This window comes from Mytilus trossulus, unplaced genomic scaffold (genome assembly GCF_036588685.1).
Source record: "Mytilus trossulus isolate FHL-02 unplaced genomic scaffold, PNRI_Mtr1.1.1.hap1 h1tg000070l__unscaffolded, whole genome shotgun sequence".
Lineage (NCBI taxonomy): Eukaryota > Metazoa > Mollusca > Bivalvia > Mytilida > Mytilidae > Mytilus > Mytilus trossulus.
Genome location: NW_026963294.1, coordinates 2,172,755 through 2,188,128, shown reverse-complemented (window position 1 = coordinate 2,188,128; position 15,374 = coordinate 2,172,755).

The window sequence follows — 15,374 nt, the reverse complement described above, 5'->3', positions numbered from 1 at the left end:
TTTTTTTGAATAATGACACCCAGTCCCAGATTCCCGTTATTTTTTTATTTCTCGGTTGTCAAACCTACTAAAACTTAATATGCCGTAAATCTAAATTGATTTATCTACATAATGGTATATGACACGACTATCATTGTTATCGTGATCATTAGTAGCAGGCCTCAGAAGTCGGTCAACGGGATGTTTTTTTGCATTCGTCTCATTTTTTGGCAACACCCAGTCCGCATGTAATTTTATACTGGTTTCTCATTGGTCAATCGTCGGGCTAAAAATAAATGTGGGAAATTTTGGTCAATTTATAACTCTACATTAGTGTCGTTGTGCATACGTGTGTTTCACAGCAAACTTATTTGAGTTTGTTTCACATAATCTGTAAAGATTTTACAATAAAGGTAATAATGCATAGTCAGAGGGAAGCTGACAGTTTTTATTTTAATAATTTTTTATAATAATTCAATCACTGCGGGCTGGGTGTTGCCAAAAATTGAGACGAATGCAAAAAAACATCCCAATGACCGACTTCTGAGGCCTGCTACTGATGATCCCGACAACAATGATAGTCGTGTCATATACCATTGTGTAGATAAATCAATTTAGATTTACGGCATATTAAGTTTAAGTAGGTTTGACAACCGAAAAATAAAAAAATAAAGGGAATTCGGGACTGGGTGTCATTTTTCAAAAAAAATAGTTAAGTACCTTGTGTTATATTAAGGTATATAGGGGTGGAAAATTTTGAGACAAGTGTTATATTAAGGTATATAGGGGAAAACATTTTTGAGACAAGTGCCTGTGCTACGACGTCACCATAAAAAACCGCCGTTATTTGAGGGAGACACTATTTTTATTTCGTAAACAAATAAATAGTAACAGGAAGGACAAATATTGATGAACAGACATTCCAGTGACTGCGGAATAAAATTTGTCATGATTCGAAACATGGAAAGTTATTTATTTTCAATTATGATGTTACTAAATGAAGAAAAATCATTCTGTTTACCTTTAAAGACAGTTTTATGTACAGATAATTTGAATGCAAATGTTATTTATCAAAAATGAACGCATGGAAATTGGCGAATTTTCATACTTCAACGAATATAAAAAAAATATGAATCTTTTTGCACACTTATATTTGCATGTACTATCTTGCACAGTATGTAAACTCTTATGTTAAATTAAAAAAATATGTCAAACTTACAAATAAAACAGACAATAGGCAATAACCGAAAAATGTACATTTTTTTGAAATGACTGGTATACTTTAACGACTAAGCTAGTTTTCTTGTCAGTTTTAAAAAGTAATTACCTCCCTTATAAGTGTCATGTTGTAACAAATCTATTTATTTGTACCATCTTTATGAATCTTAATATTATATTGTACAATTTAAATTTGTGATTCGTTTAATATTTAAATATGATAATTTATTATTTATCAAAGGTATTAACAAGGTAATTTGAAAGTCTTTGATTATTTTATCACCGTATGTCAATTCAGAAGTCATGCGGTTTATTTTGTCTACATTATGTTGGCTCGTTATGGGAGAGTGCAATGCCATCCTGTAGAAGAATTAACAAGGAATGTGAAACTAGAAAGGAAAACTGTTTTCATTATAAATCGGCTAATAAATAAAATTAAAATTATTCTCTTCCTGAGTAAATTCGAAAACGAAAAATGGAAACTTGCACTTTAAAATTTATATTCATTTTTAATCGGTTTTAGTGAAATAAAAAACAAAAAATGAAAACACTTTCGTTTTCCGTTTTGGTTTTAGAAAAATAAAACACAAAAAATAAAAACACTGGTTTTTCATTTTGGTTTTCGAGAAATCAAAAATAAACAATGGAAACATTCTCGTTTTTTATTTTTTTTTATTTTGATATTTCAAAATGAAAAAGGAATGGACTCAAATATACAAAGATATCGGATGTTGAATGTTGAGTATGAATGATGAATGCCGAAAACAAATGTTGAAAGTTGAAAATCGAATGTTGAAAACGAATGTTGAATGTTGAAAACGAATGTTGAAAGTTGAAAATCGAATGTTGAATGTTGAAAACGAATATTGAAAGTTGAAAATCGAATGTTGAAAACGAATGTTGAAGGTTGAAAACGAATGTTGAATGTTTAAATCGAATGTTGAAAGTTGAATCGAATGTTGAAAAGAATATTGAATGTAGAAAACGAATGTTGAATATTGAAAACGAATATTGAATATTGAAAACGAATGTTGAAAGTTGAAAATCGAATATTGAAAATGAATGTTGAATGTTGAAAAATGAATGTTGAAAGTTGAAAATCGAATGTTGAAAACGAATGTTGAATGTTGAAAACGAATGCTGAATGTTGAAATCGAATGTTGAAAATTGAAAATCGAATGTTGAAAACGAATGATGAATGCCGAAAACGAATGTTGAAAGTTGAAAATGAATGTTGAATATTGAAAACGAATGTTGAATGTTGAAAACGAATGTTGAATGTTGAAAACGAATGTTGAATAATTAAAACGAATGTTGAATGTTGAAAACGAATGTTGAAAGTTGAAAATCGAATGTTGAAAACGAATGTTGAATGTTGAAAATGAATGTTGAAAGTTAAAAATCGAATGTTGAAAACGAATATTGAATGTTGAAAACGAATGTTGAAAGTTGAAAATCGAATTTTGAAATCGAATGTTGAATGTTGAAATCGAATGTTGAATGTTGAAAATAGATACGAGAAGAAAAAGAAGAAAAAAAAATTTGAATGAGAAAAAAAATTTTGAATGTTGAATGTTGAATTTTGAAATCGAATGTTGAATGTTGAATGTTGAAAATGGATACGAGTAGAAAAAAAAAAATAAAAAAAAAATTGAATGTTGAAAATGTATACGAGAAAGAAAAAAAAATTGTAATGTTGAATGTTGAAATCGAATGTTAAATGTTGAAAATGGATACGAGAAAAAAAAAAAAAAAAAAAAAAAAAATTAAATGAGAAAAAAAAAAAAAATTTTGAATATTGAATGTTGAATATTGAAATCGAATGTTGAATGTTGAAATCAAATGTTGAATGTTGAAAATTGATACGAGAAAAAAAAAATAAAAAAAATTGAATGTTGAATGTTGAATATTGAAATCGAATGTTGAATGTTGAAATCAAATGTTGAATGTTGAAAATGGATACGAGAAAAAAAAAAAAAAAAAAAAAAAAAATTTGAATGTTGAATGTTGAATGTTGAATATTGAAATCGAATGTTGAAATCGAATGTTGAATGTTGAAAATGAATACGAGAAAAAAAAATAAAAAAATAAAAATAAATTTGAATGTTGAATGTTTAATGTTGAATATTGAACCAACTTGACATCCGTAAATTTGTTTTCTTCACTCATTGAATTAAAACTGGGGACCATTCTAGAAATTTCATTAAACATTTTGATCCTAGTTTTATTAATTTCTGAACATGTTATGATAAAATGAAATTCATCTTCCACCTCTTTATGGCATAAAGGACATATTCCATTTTCTAAAGCTGGTTTCTTGTATCTACCGCGTTTAACAGCCAGCATACTATTACTTATTCTTCTTTTAGCATAATGTTTTGTAACATCTTTATCTAAATTCAATAAAAGGTATTTTTCTAGTTCATACTTCACTTTAAATTTTCTGTAGGTTCTTAGTTTATTCCCATGTATTGAATTATCATCATTAAAGAGACAATTTCTCCAAAATATAATGTAATTTTCATTGAGCTTCTTCATGAGGGCTAAAAGGAATTGTTTTTTTTAGTAAAGGTACATTGATTTTCCCAAACATCAGTGAAATTCGATTTTGGAAGTAGCATTTTAACTTTTGAAGCAAATCCATCATTTAACTGCTTTTTAGCTTTATAAACGTTATATAATAAAGACTCATTTTCATTTGACTTTAAAATATGTAACAAAAATCCTACAGAAGACTTAATGGCCTCTATACCAATAGGGTACATTCCCAATTCAGCTAATACAGCCTTTGAATTAACATTTAGAAGACCTTCGCAAATTTGATCTGGAGTTTTACTGATTTCATAGATAAGTATTGAGATTCAAGAGTTTTGTTGTTCTTCACAATATTTAGCGACCATATCTCACTACAATACAGTAATATTGGTAAATCACTTATTTCATTAATTCCCGACTGTATATTGCTTTATCAATTGTTTTGCCATATTAATTATGATTTTGACCCCTCCTGTCGGTATGCTTCACTTGTCCTCAAACTTTTGCATGAATACGACAATCTTTCCGAGAAAAGCTGTCAATAAAAAAACCAGCTACGTTATTGGCCAAAGTGGTGGAGGCAAAATATGACAAAAATGCCCCTAAATGAACAAAATAAATTCCAGAAAAAATGACCGCCTAACCTCTTGAATCCACACATGAATTATGTACTTACTGTCCATGCCAAGTTTGCAAATATTTCTTGTTTAGATTTTCACGGAAGGGTACTTGGACATGTTGGAAGATATTGCCAAAATGTGTCAATGAAAATGTTGTGATATGTATATATAATTGGTTGTGTATATTGTATTCATGTGCTTTCCTTTTATCTGCTATTGTGCGTATTAAAGTATTGAATTGAATGGAAGAACACGTATATTTTTTTTTATAGTTATCAACGGTACCTGGCTTATAATTTGATAAGCCAGATACGCGATTCGTATCCATAACACTCATCAGTGACGCTCAGATCAAAATAGTTAGAAAGCCAAACAAGTACAAAGTTGAAGAGCATTGAGGACCCAAAATTCCAAAAGTTGTGCCAAATAGGGTTAAGGTAATCTATGCCTGGGATAAGAAAATCCTCAGTATTTCGAATAATTCATACTTTTGCAAACAGTAAATTTATAAAATTGGCCATATAATAGAGATTCTTTTTACTGAAACCAAAATTAAATTACGCTACATTTTCAAATAATTACATTAGATGTATATTTCATTATAATACGTTATTCTGATTGGCTAACTGCACATCACATGTTATTCCGTAAACAATTGCATGAGACAATAACATTTACTTCGGTCAACGCTTTTACACCCCCAATAAATTTACAAAAAGAAGCATTCAAATCTTAATTACAAATTTCCGCCCAGCCTGGTCTTTATTACTTTCAGAATGAAAAATCAGATTTCTCAACAGAAGAATCCTGCAATGCACCTCTTGATCTTTGGTCTCTTTGACTGGATCTTGTTGTTCTTTTTATAATTAGGGATCTATGTAAAAAATTGATATCGGGATACAGTTTTGTAAATGTAAAACCATTAACAGGATGTCGATGATTGTAAACCGTACATACAAACAAGTCATCACTACTTTTGACAACAAATGTTGATATCGCGCTTAATATAGTTGTGATCTCCCCGGATTCCCCGCATTTTTTTAAGGAATCATGGTTATTTCATGTGTCACGCTCGACTTTCTCGTGTCACGATTACCAAAAATCAGCCAATCCTGCATTACGCTAACGTTTTAGTAAGGACCCCAATGAGACCCACTGTGATGAGTCACTCATGTGTTTGATAAAATGGCTGTAGAATAAAAATTAGATATCAATATTCCAAAGCGTGACTTCAATCTTATTAGTCCCCCCAAGACAACAAAAAGGATTGAGGCCCGCGACAACAGTAGTAAAGTATTACAGCATTATACATTCTTTACAAACAGACACTTTAATGTGTCAAAGGCTTGAGGCCCGCGACAACAGTATACGTAGTAAAGTATTACAACCTTATACAGCTTTTACTAACAGACATATGGTTTTCAATGTGTCAAAGAATTGAGGCCCACGACAACAGTAGTAAAATATAACAGCATTACACAGTCTTTACCTACAGACATATGGTTATCAATGTGTCAAAGGAGTGAGGCCCACGACAACAGTAGTAAAGTATTACAACCTTATACAGTATTTACTAACAGACTTATGGTTTTCAATGTGTCAAAGGATTGAGGTCCACGACAATAGTAGTAAAGTATTACATCCTTATACAGTCTTTACTAACAGACATATGGTTTTCAATGTGTCAAAGGATTGAGGCCAACGACAACAGTAGTAAAGTATTACAGCCTTATCCAGTCTTTACTTACAGACATATGGTGTTCAATGTGTCAAAGGATTGAGGCCCGCGACAACAGTAGTAAAGTATTACAGCCTTATCCAGTCTTTACTTACAGACATATGGTGTTCAATGTGTCAAAGGATTGAGGCCCGCGACAACAGTAGTAAAGTATTACAGCCTTATCCAGTCTTTACTTACAGACATATGGTGTTCAATGTGTCAAAGGATTGAGGCCCGCGACAACAGTATACGTAGTAAAGTATTACAGCTTTAAACAGTCTTTACTAACAATCATATTGTTTTCAATGTGTCAAAGGATTGAGGCCCACGACAACAGTAGTAAAGTATTACAGCATTACACCGACATTACTAACAGACATAGGGTTTTCAATGTGTCAAAGGATTAAGGCCCACGACAACAGTAGTAAAGTATTACAGCATTATACAGTCTTTACTAACAGACATAGGGTTTTCAATGTGTCAAAGGATTGAGGCCCACGACAACAGTAGTAAAGTATTACAGCTTTAAACAGTCTTTACTAACAATCATATTGTTTTCAATGTGTCAAAGGATTGAGGCCCACGACAACAGTAATAAAATATTCCAGCATTACACAGTCTTTACTAACAGACATAGGGTTTTCAATGTGTCAAAGGATTGAGGCCCACGACAACAGTAGTAAAGTATTACAGCCTTATACAGTCTTTACTAACAGACATAGGGTTTTCAATGTGTCAAAGGATTGAGGCCCACGACAACAGTAGTAAAGTATTACAGCATTATACAGTCTTTTCTAACAGACATAGGGTTTTCAATGTGTCAAAGGATTGAGGCCCACGACAACAGTAGTAAAGTATTACAGCATTATACAGTCTTTTCTAACAGACATAGGGTTTTCAATGTGTCAAAGGATTGAGGCCCATGACAACAGTAGTAAAGTATTACAGCATTATACAGTCTTTACTAACAGACATAGGGTTTTCAATGTGTCACAGGATTAAGGCCCACGACAACAGTAGTAAAGTATTACAGCATTATACAGTCTTTACTAACAGACATAGGGTTTTCAATGTGTCAAAGGATTGAGGCCCACGACACAAGTAGTAAAGTATTACAGCCTTATACAGTCTTTACTAACAGACATATGGTTTTCAATGTGTCAAAGGATTAAGGCCCACGACAACAGTAGTAAAGTATTACAGCATTACACAGTCTTTACTAACAGACATATTGTTTTCAATGCGTCAAAGGATTAAGGCCCAAGACAACAGTAGTAAAGTATTACAGCATTATACAGTCTTTACTAATAGACATAGGGTTTTCAATGTGTCAAAGGATTGAGGCCCACGACAACAGTAGTAAAGTATTACAGCTTTAAACAGTCTTTACTAACAATCATATTGTTTTCAATGTGTCAAAGGATTGAGGCCCACGACAACAGTAGTAAAGTATTACAGCATTACACAGTCTTTACTAACAGACATAGGGTTTTCAATGTGTCAAAGGATTAAGGCCCACGACAACAGTAGTAAAGTATTACAGCCTTATACAGTCTTTACTAACAGACATAGGGTTTTCAATGTGTCAAAGGATTAAGGCCCACGACAACAGTAGTAAAGTATTACAGCATTATACAGTCTTTACTAACAGACATATTGTTTTCAATGTGTCAAAGGATTAAGGCCCACGACAACAGTAGTAAAGTATTACAGCATTACACAGTCTTTACTAACAGACATATGGTTTTCAATGTGTCAAAGGAATAAGGCCCACGACAACAGTAGTAAAGTATTACAGCATTATACAGTTTTTACTAACAGACATAGGGTTTTCAATGTGTCAAAGGATTGAGGCCCACGACAACAGTAGTAAAGTATTACAGCATTATACAGTCTTTACTAACAGACATAGGGTTTTCAATGTGTCAAAGGATTGAGGCCCGCGACAACAGTAGTAAAGTATTACAGCATTATACAGTCTTTACTAACAGACATAGGGTTTTCAATGTGTCAAAGGATTGAGGTCCACGACAACAGTAGTAATTATTACAGCATTATACAGTCTTTACTAACAGACATAGGGTTTTCAATGTGTCAAAGGATTGAGGCCCACGACACAAGTAGTAAAGTATTACAGCCTTATACAGTCTTTACTAACAGACATAGGGTTTTCAATGTGTCAAAGGATTGAGGTCCACGACAACAGTAGTAAAGTATTACAGCATTATACAGTCTTTACTAACAGACATATGGTTTTCAATGTGTGAAAGGATTAAGGCCCACGACAACAGTAGTAAAGTATTACAGCATTATACAGTCTTTACTAACAGACATAGGGTTTTCAATGTGTCAAAGGATTAAGGCCCACGACAACAGTAGTAAAGTATTACAGCATTACACAGTATTTACTAACAGACATATTGTTTTCAATGTGTCAAAGGATTAAGGCCCACGACAACAGTAGTAAAGTATTACAGCATTATACAGTCTTTACTAACAGACATAGGGTTTTCAATGTGTCAAAGGATTGAGGCCCACGACAACAGTAGTAAAGCATTACAGCTTTAAACAGTCTTTACTAACAATCATATTGTTTTCAATGTGTCAAAGGATTGAGGCCCACGACAACAGTAGTAAAGTATTACAGCATTACACAGTCTTTACTAACAGACATAGGGTTTTCAATGTGTCAAAGGATTGAGGCCCACGACAACAGTAGTAAAGTATTAGAGCATTATACAGTCTTTACTAACAGACATATGGTTTTCAATGTGTCAAAGGATTGATGCCCACGACAACAGTAGTAAAATATAACAGCATTTTACCGTCTTTACTAACAGACATATTGTTTTCAATGTGTCAAAGGATTGAGGTCCACGACAACAGTAGTAAAGTATTACAGCATTACACAGTCTTTACTAACAGACATAGGGTTTTCAATGTGTGAAAGGATTAAGGCCCACGACAACAGTAGTAAAGTATTACAGCATTACACAGTCTTTACTAACAGACATAGGGTTTTCAATGTGTCAAAGGATTGAGGTCCACGACAACAGTAGTAATGTATTACAGCATTATACAGTCTTTACTAACAGACATAGGGTTTTCAATGTGTCAAAGGATTAAGACCCACGACAACAGTAGTAAAGTATTACAGCATTATACAGTCTTTACTAACAGACATAGGGTTTTCAATGTGTCAAAGAATTAAGGCCCACGACAACAGTAGTAAAGTATTACAGCATTATACAGTCTTTACTAACAGACATATGGTTTTCAATGTGTGAAAGGATTAAGGCCCACGACACAAGTAGTAAAGTATTACAGCATTATACAGTCTTTACTAACAGACATATTGTTTTCAATGTGTGAAAGAATTAAGGCCCACGACAACAGTAGTAAAGTATTACAGCATTATACAGTCTTTACTAACAGACATATGGTTTTCAATGTGTGAAAGGATTAAGGCTTACGACAACAGTAGTAAAGTATTACAGCATTATACAGTCTTTACTAACAGACATAGGGTTTTCAATGTGTCAAAGGATTGAGGCCCACGACAACAGTAGTAAAGTATTACAGCATTATACAGTCTTTACTAACAGACATATGGTTTTCAATGTGTGAAAGGATTAAGGCCCACGACAACAGTAGTAAAGTATTACAGCATTATACAGTCTTTACTAACAGACATAGGGTTTTCAATGTGTCAAAGGATTGAGGCCCACGACAACAGTAGTAAAGTATTACAGCATTACACAGTCTTTACTAACAGACATATGGTTTTCAATGTATCAAAGGATTGAGGCCCACGACAACAGTAGTAAAGTATTACAGCATTATACAGTCTTTACTAACAGACATATTGTTTTCAATGTGTCAAAGGATTAAGGCCCACGACAACAGTAGTAAAGTATTACAGCATTACACAGTCTTTACTAACAGACATAGGGTTTTCAATGTGTCAAAGGATTAAGGCCCACGCCAACAGTAGTAAAGTATTGCAGCATTATACAGTCTTTACTAACAGACATAGGGTTTTCAATGTGTCAAATGATTAAGGCCCACGACAACAGTAGTAAAGTATTACAGCATTACACAGTCTTTACTAACAGACATAGGGTTTTCAATGTGTCAAATGATTAAGGCTGACGACAACAGTAGTAAAGTATTACAGCATTATACAGTCTTTACTAACAGACATAGGGTTTTCAATGTGTCAAAGGATTAAGGCCCACGACAACAGTAGTAAAGTATTACAACATTACACAGTCTTTACTAACAGACATATTGTTTTCAATGTGTCAAAGGATTAAGGCCCACGACAACAGTAGTAAAGTATTACAGCATTACACAGTCTTTACTAACAGACATAGGGTTTTCAATGTGTCAAAGGATTGAGGCCCACGACAACAGTAGTAAAGTATTACAGCATTATACAGTCTTTACTAACAGACATAGGGTTTTCAATGTGTCAAAGGATTAAGGCCCACGACAACAGTAGTAAAGTATTACAACATTACACAGTCTTTACTAACAGACATAGGGTTTTCAATGTGTCAAAGGATTTAGGCCCACGACAACAGTAGTAAAGTATTACAGCATTATACAGTCTTTACTAACAGACATAGGGTTTTCAATGTGTGAAAGGATTAAGGCCCACGACAACAGTAGTAAAGTATTACAGCATTATACAGTCTTTACTAACAGACATAGGGTTTTCAATGTGTCAAAGGATTAAGGCCCACGACAACAGTAGTAAAGTATTACAGCATTACACAGTCTTTACTAACAGACATATTGTTTTCAATGTGTCAAAGGATTAAGGCCCACGACAACAGTAGTAAAGTATTACAGCATTATACAGTCTTTACTAACAGACATAGGGTTTTCAATGTGTCAAAGGATTGAGGCCCACGACAACAGTAGTAAAGCATTACAGCTTTAAACAGTCTTTACTAACAATCATATTGTTTTCAATGTGTCAAAGGATTGAGGCCCACGACAACAGTAGTAAAGTATTACAGCATTACACAGTCTTTACTAACAGACATAGGGTTTTCAATGTGTCAAAGGATTGAGGCCCACGACAACAGTAGTAAAGTATTAGAGCATTATACAGTCTTTACTAACAGACATATGGTTTTCAATGTGTCAAAGGATTGATGCCCACGACAACAGTAGTAAAATATAACAGCATTTTACCGTCTTTACTAACAGACATATTGTTTTCAATGTGTCAAAGGATTGAGGTCCACGACAACAGTAGTAAAGTATTACAGCATTACACAGTCTTTACTAACAGACATAGGGTTTTCAATGTGTGAAAGGATTAAGGCCCACGACAACAGTAGTAAAGTATTACAGCATTACACAGTCTTTACTAACAGACATAGGGTTTTCAATGTGTCAAAGGATTGAGGTCCACGACAACAGTAGTAATGTATTACAGCATTATACAGTCTTTACTAACAGACATAGGGTTTTCAATGTGTCAAAGGATTAAGACCCACGACAACAGTAGTAAAGTATTACAGCATTATACAGTCTTTACTAACAGACATAGGGTTTTCAATGTGTCAAAGAATTAAGGCCCACGACAACAGTAGTAAAGTATTACAGCATTATACAGTCTTTACTAACAGACATATGGTTTTCAATGTGTGAAAGGATTAAGGCCCACGACACAAGTAGTAAAGTATTACAGCATTATACAGTCTTTACTAACAGACATATTGTTTTCAATGTGTGAAAGAATTAAGGCCCACGACAACAGTAGTAAAGTATTACAGCATTATACAGTCTTTACTAACAGACATATGGTTTTCAATGTGTGAAAGGATTAAGGCTTACGACAACAGTAGTAAAGTATTACAGCATTATACAGTCTTTACTAACAGACATAGGGTTTTCAATGTGTCAAAGGATTGAGGCCCACGACAACAGTAGTAAAGTATTACAGCATTATACAGTCTTTACTAACAGACATATGGTTTTCAATGTGTGAAAGGATTAAGGCCCACGACAACAGTAGTAAAGTATTACAGCATTATACAGTCTTTACTAACAGACATAGGGTTTTCAATGTGTCAAAGGATTGAGGCCCACGACAACAGTAGTAAAGTATTACAGCATTACACAGTCTTTACTAACAGACATATGGTTTTCAATGTATCAAAGGATTGAGGCCCACGACAACAGTAGTAAAGTATTACAGCATTATACAGTCTTTACTAACAGACATATTGTTTTCAATGTGTCAAAGGATTAAGGCCCACGACAACAGTAGTAAAGTATTACAGCATTACACAGTCTTTACTAACAGACATAGGGTTTTCAATGTGTCAAAGGATTAAGGCCCACGCCAACAGTAGTAAAGTATTGCAGCATTATACAGTCTTTACTAACAGACATAGGGTTTTCAATGTGTCAAATGATTAAGGCCCACGACAACAGTAGTAAAGTATTACAGCATTACACAGTCTTTACTAACAGACATAGGGTTTTCAATGTGTCAAATGATTAAGGCTGACGACAACAGTAGTAAAGTATTACAGCATTATACAGTCTTTACTAACAGACATAGGGTTTTCAATGTGTCAAAGGATTAAGGCCCACGACAACAGTAGTAAAGTATTACAACATTACACAGTCTTTACTAACAGACATATTGTTTTCAATGTGTCAAAGGATTAAGGCCCACGACAACAGTAGTAAAGTATTACAGCATTACACAGTCTTTACTAACAGACATAGGGTTTTCAATGTGTCAAAGGATTGAGGCCCACGACAACAGTAGTAAAGTATTACAGCATTATACAGTCTTTACTAACAGACATAGGGTTTTCAATGTGTCAAAGGATTAAGGCCCACGACAACAGTAGTAAAGTATTACAACATTACACAGTCTTTACTAACAGACATAGGGTTTTCAATGTGTCAAAGGATTGAGGCCCACGACAACAGTAGTAAAGTATTACAGCATTATACAGTCTTTACTAACAGACATAGGGTTTTCAATGTGTCAAAGGATTGAGGCCCACGACAACAGTAGTAAAGTATTACAGCATTATACAGTCTTTACTAACAGACATAGGGTTTTCAATGTGTCAAAGGATTGAGGCCCACGACAACAGTAGTAAAGTATTACAGCATTATACAGTCTTTACTAACAGACATAGGGTTTTCAATGTGTCAAAGGATTAAGGCCACCGACAACAGTAGTAAAGTATTACAGCATTATACAGTCTTTACTAACAGACATAGGGTTTTCAATGTGTCAAAGGATTGAGGCCCACGACAACAGTAGTAAAGTATTACAGCATTATACAGTCTTTACTAACAGACATAGGGTTTTCAATGTGTCAAAGGATTAAGGCCCACGACAACAGTAGTAAAGTATTACAGCATGACACAGTCTTTACTAACAGACATATGGTTTTCATTGTGTCAAAGGATTGAGGCCCGCGACAACAGTATACGTAGTAAAGTATTACAGCTTTAAACAGTCTTTACTAACAATCATATGGTTTTTAATGTGTCAAAGGAGTGAGGTCCACGACAACAGTAGTAAAGTATTACAGCCTTATACAGTCCTTACTAACAGACATATGGTTTTAATGTTGACATGACACGGGTTATGTTCTTCTCATATATGTTATGATGGTATGATACTAAACGCCTAACAGGAAGGATTGTGCCTGATATTCATATGATGAAATCATAATCTATCAATCAGTTTAATTTAAGTCTGGAGCTGTCATGTCAGTTAACTGCTAGTAGTCTGTTGTTATTTATGTATAATTGTCATTTTGTTTATTTTATTTGGTTACATCTTCTGACATCAGACTCGGACTTCTCTTGAATTGAATTTTGGATGTCCGTATTGTTATGCGTTTACTTTTCTACATTGCCTAGAGGTATAGGGTGAGGTCTGAGATCTCATAAACATGTTTAACCCCGCCACATTTTTGCGCCTGTCCCAAGTCAGGAACCTCTGGTCTTTGTTAGTCTTGTATTATTTTAATTTTAGTTTCTTTTGTACAATTTAGAAATTAGTATGTCATTCATTATCACTGAACTAGTATATATTTGTTTAGGGGCCAGCTGAAGGACGCCTCCGGGTGCGGGAATTTCTCGTTACATTGAAGACCTGTTGGTGACCTTCTGTTGTTGTTTTTTCTAGGGTCGGGTTGTTGTCTCTTTGATACATTCCCCATTTCCATTCTCAATTTTATTTTACAGAGTTTGTCTTTAGTGCCGTGTGGAGACAGTAGAGTGCCCCCCCGTGCTTCAGGTTTATGCTCTTAAAATATACTAGATTATGGAGTGTGTGTCCGAGCGAGAACACCCTAGTTCATTACTTAAGGAATATTTATCAAAAAGTAGTATTTCAATATTCAGCCCCATTCTACTATTTAGTCAGCCGTCAGTCGCTACTCTACGAATAGCGTTTGACATTTTCAGCCGAACAAATTTATCACTTTTACATAACTTAAATTATTGTATGCTGGTTCATATTCTGGACGCCAATCTTTGCTCCTTTATTATGTAATTCACTAACAAAACAATTATGAAGCTTAGAAATGGAAAAATACTAAATACTAAACTTGTTCAAAGGGTATCTACACGTCTCAATCTTCAAAATCGATTATCTAAAAATACTACCATCGCTAACATTTTTAACAATAAAAATCGTGGTTACCCTTCTATCGATAAGTGTTATGCCAAAAAATGACTTACATGTCCCCGTCTTTACACCAACAATACGGTAAGGTCCACGTTTAATGGTCGCACATTTTCTTTAAATTTTGAAACTGATATTAATTGAAAAACAAACAGTATTGTTTATTTACTCACATGAAACAAACCGGGATGTGGTATTCAGTACGTAGGAGAAACTGGAAGATATTTATCAAAACGCACTCAAGAACATCTGTATCGTTTTAAAAGACCTAATAAATTCAAAAGTATCATTTACCAACACCTTAAGAAGCACAACCATCCTTTTAAATATTTAGCAGTTCAACCTTTAGAAGTAGTAAATAAGCAGCCTGGTGAATCGCATTCAAAGTTTGTACGATCACGGAAAATAATTGAATTAAATTGGATTAAAAAATTACAGACAGTTTACCCTCTCGGTCTAAATGATAATATCATGGGAATTGGTAATAATATCTAAAACCAATTCCGTTAACATTTTGGATATTGTTTCTAAAACTGTTCGTAAAAACCGTTCTCACGGTTGTAGAACAAATCGCAATCAAAGAAAATTTCGGGCCAATCATACCAATATTTCGGAC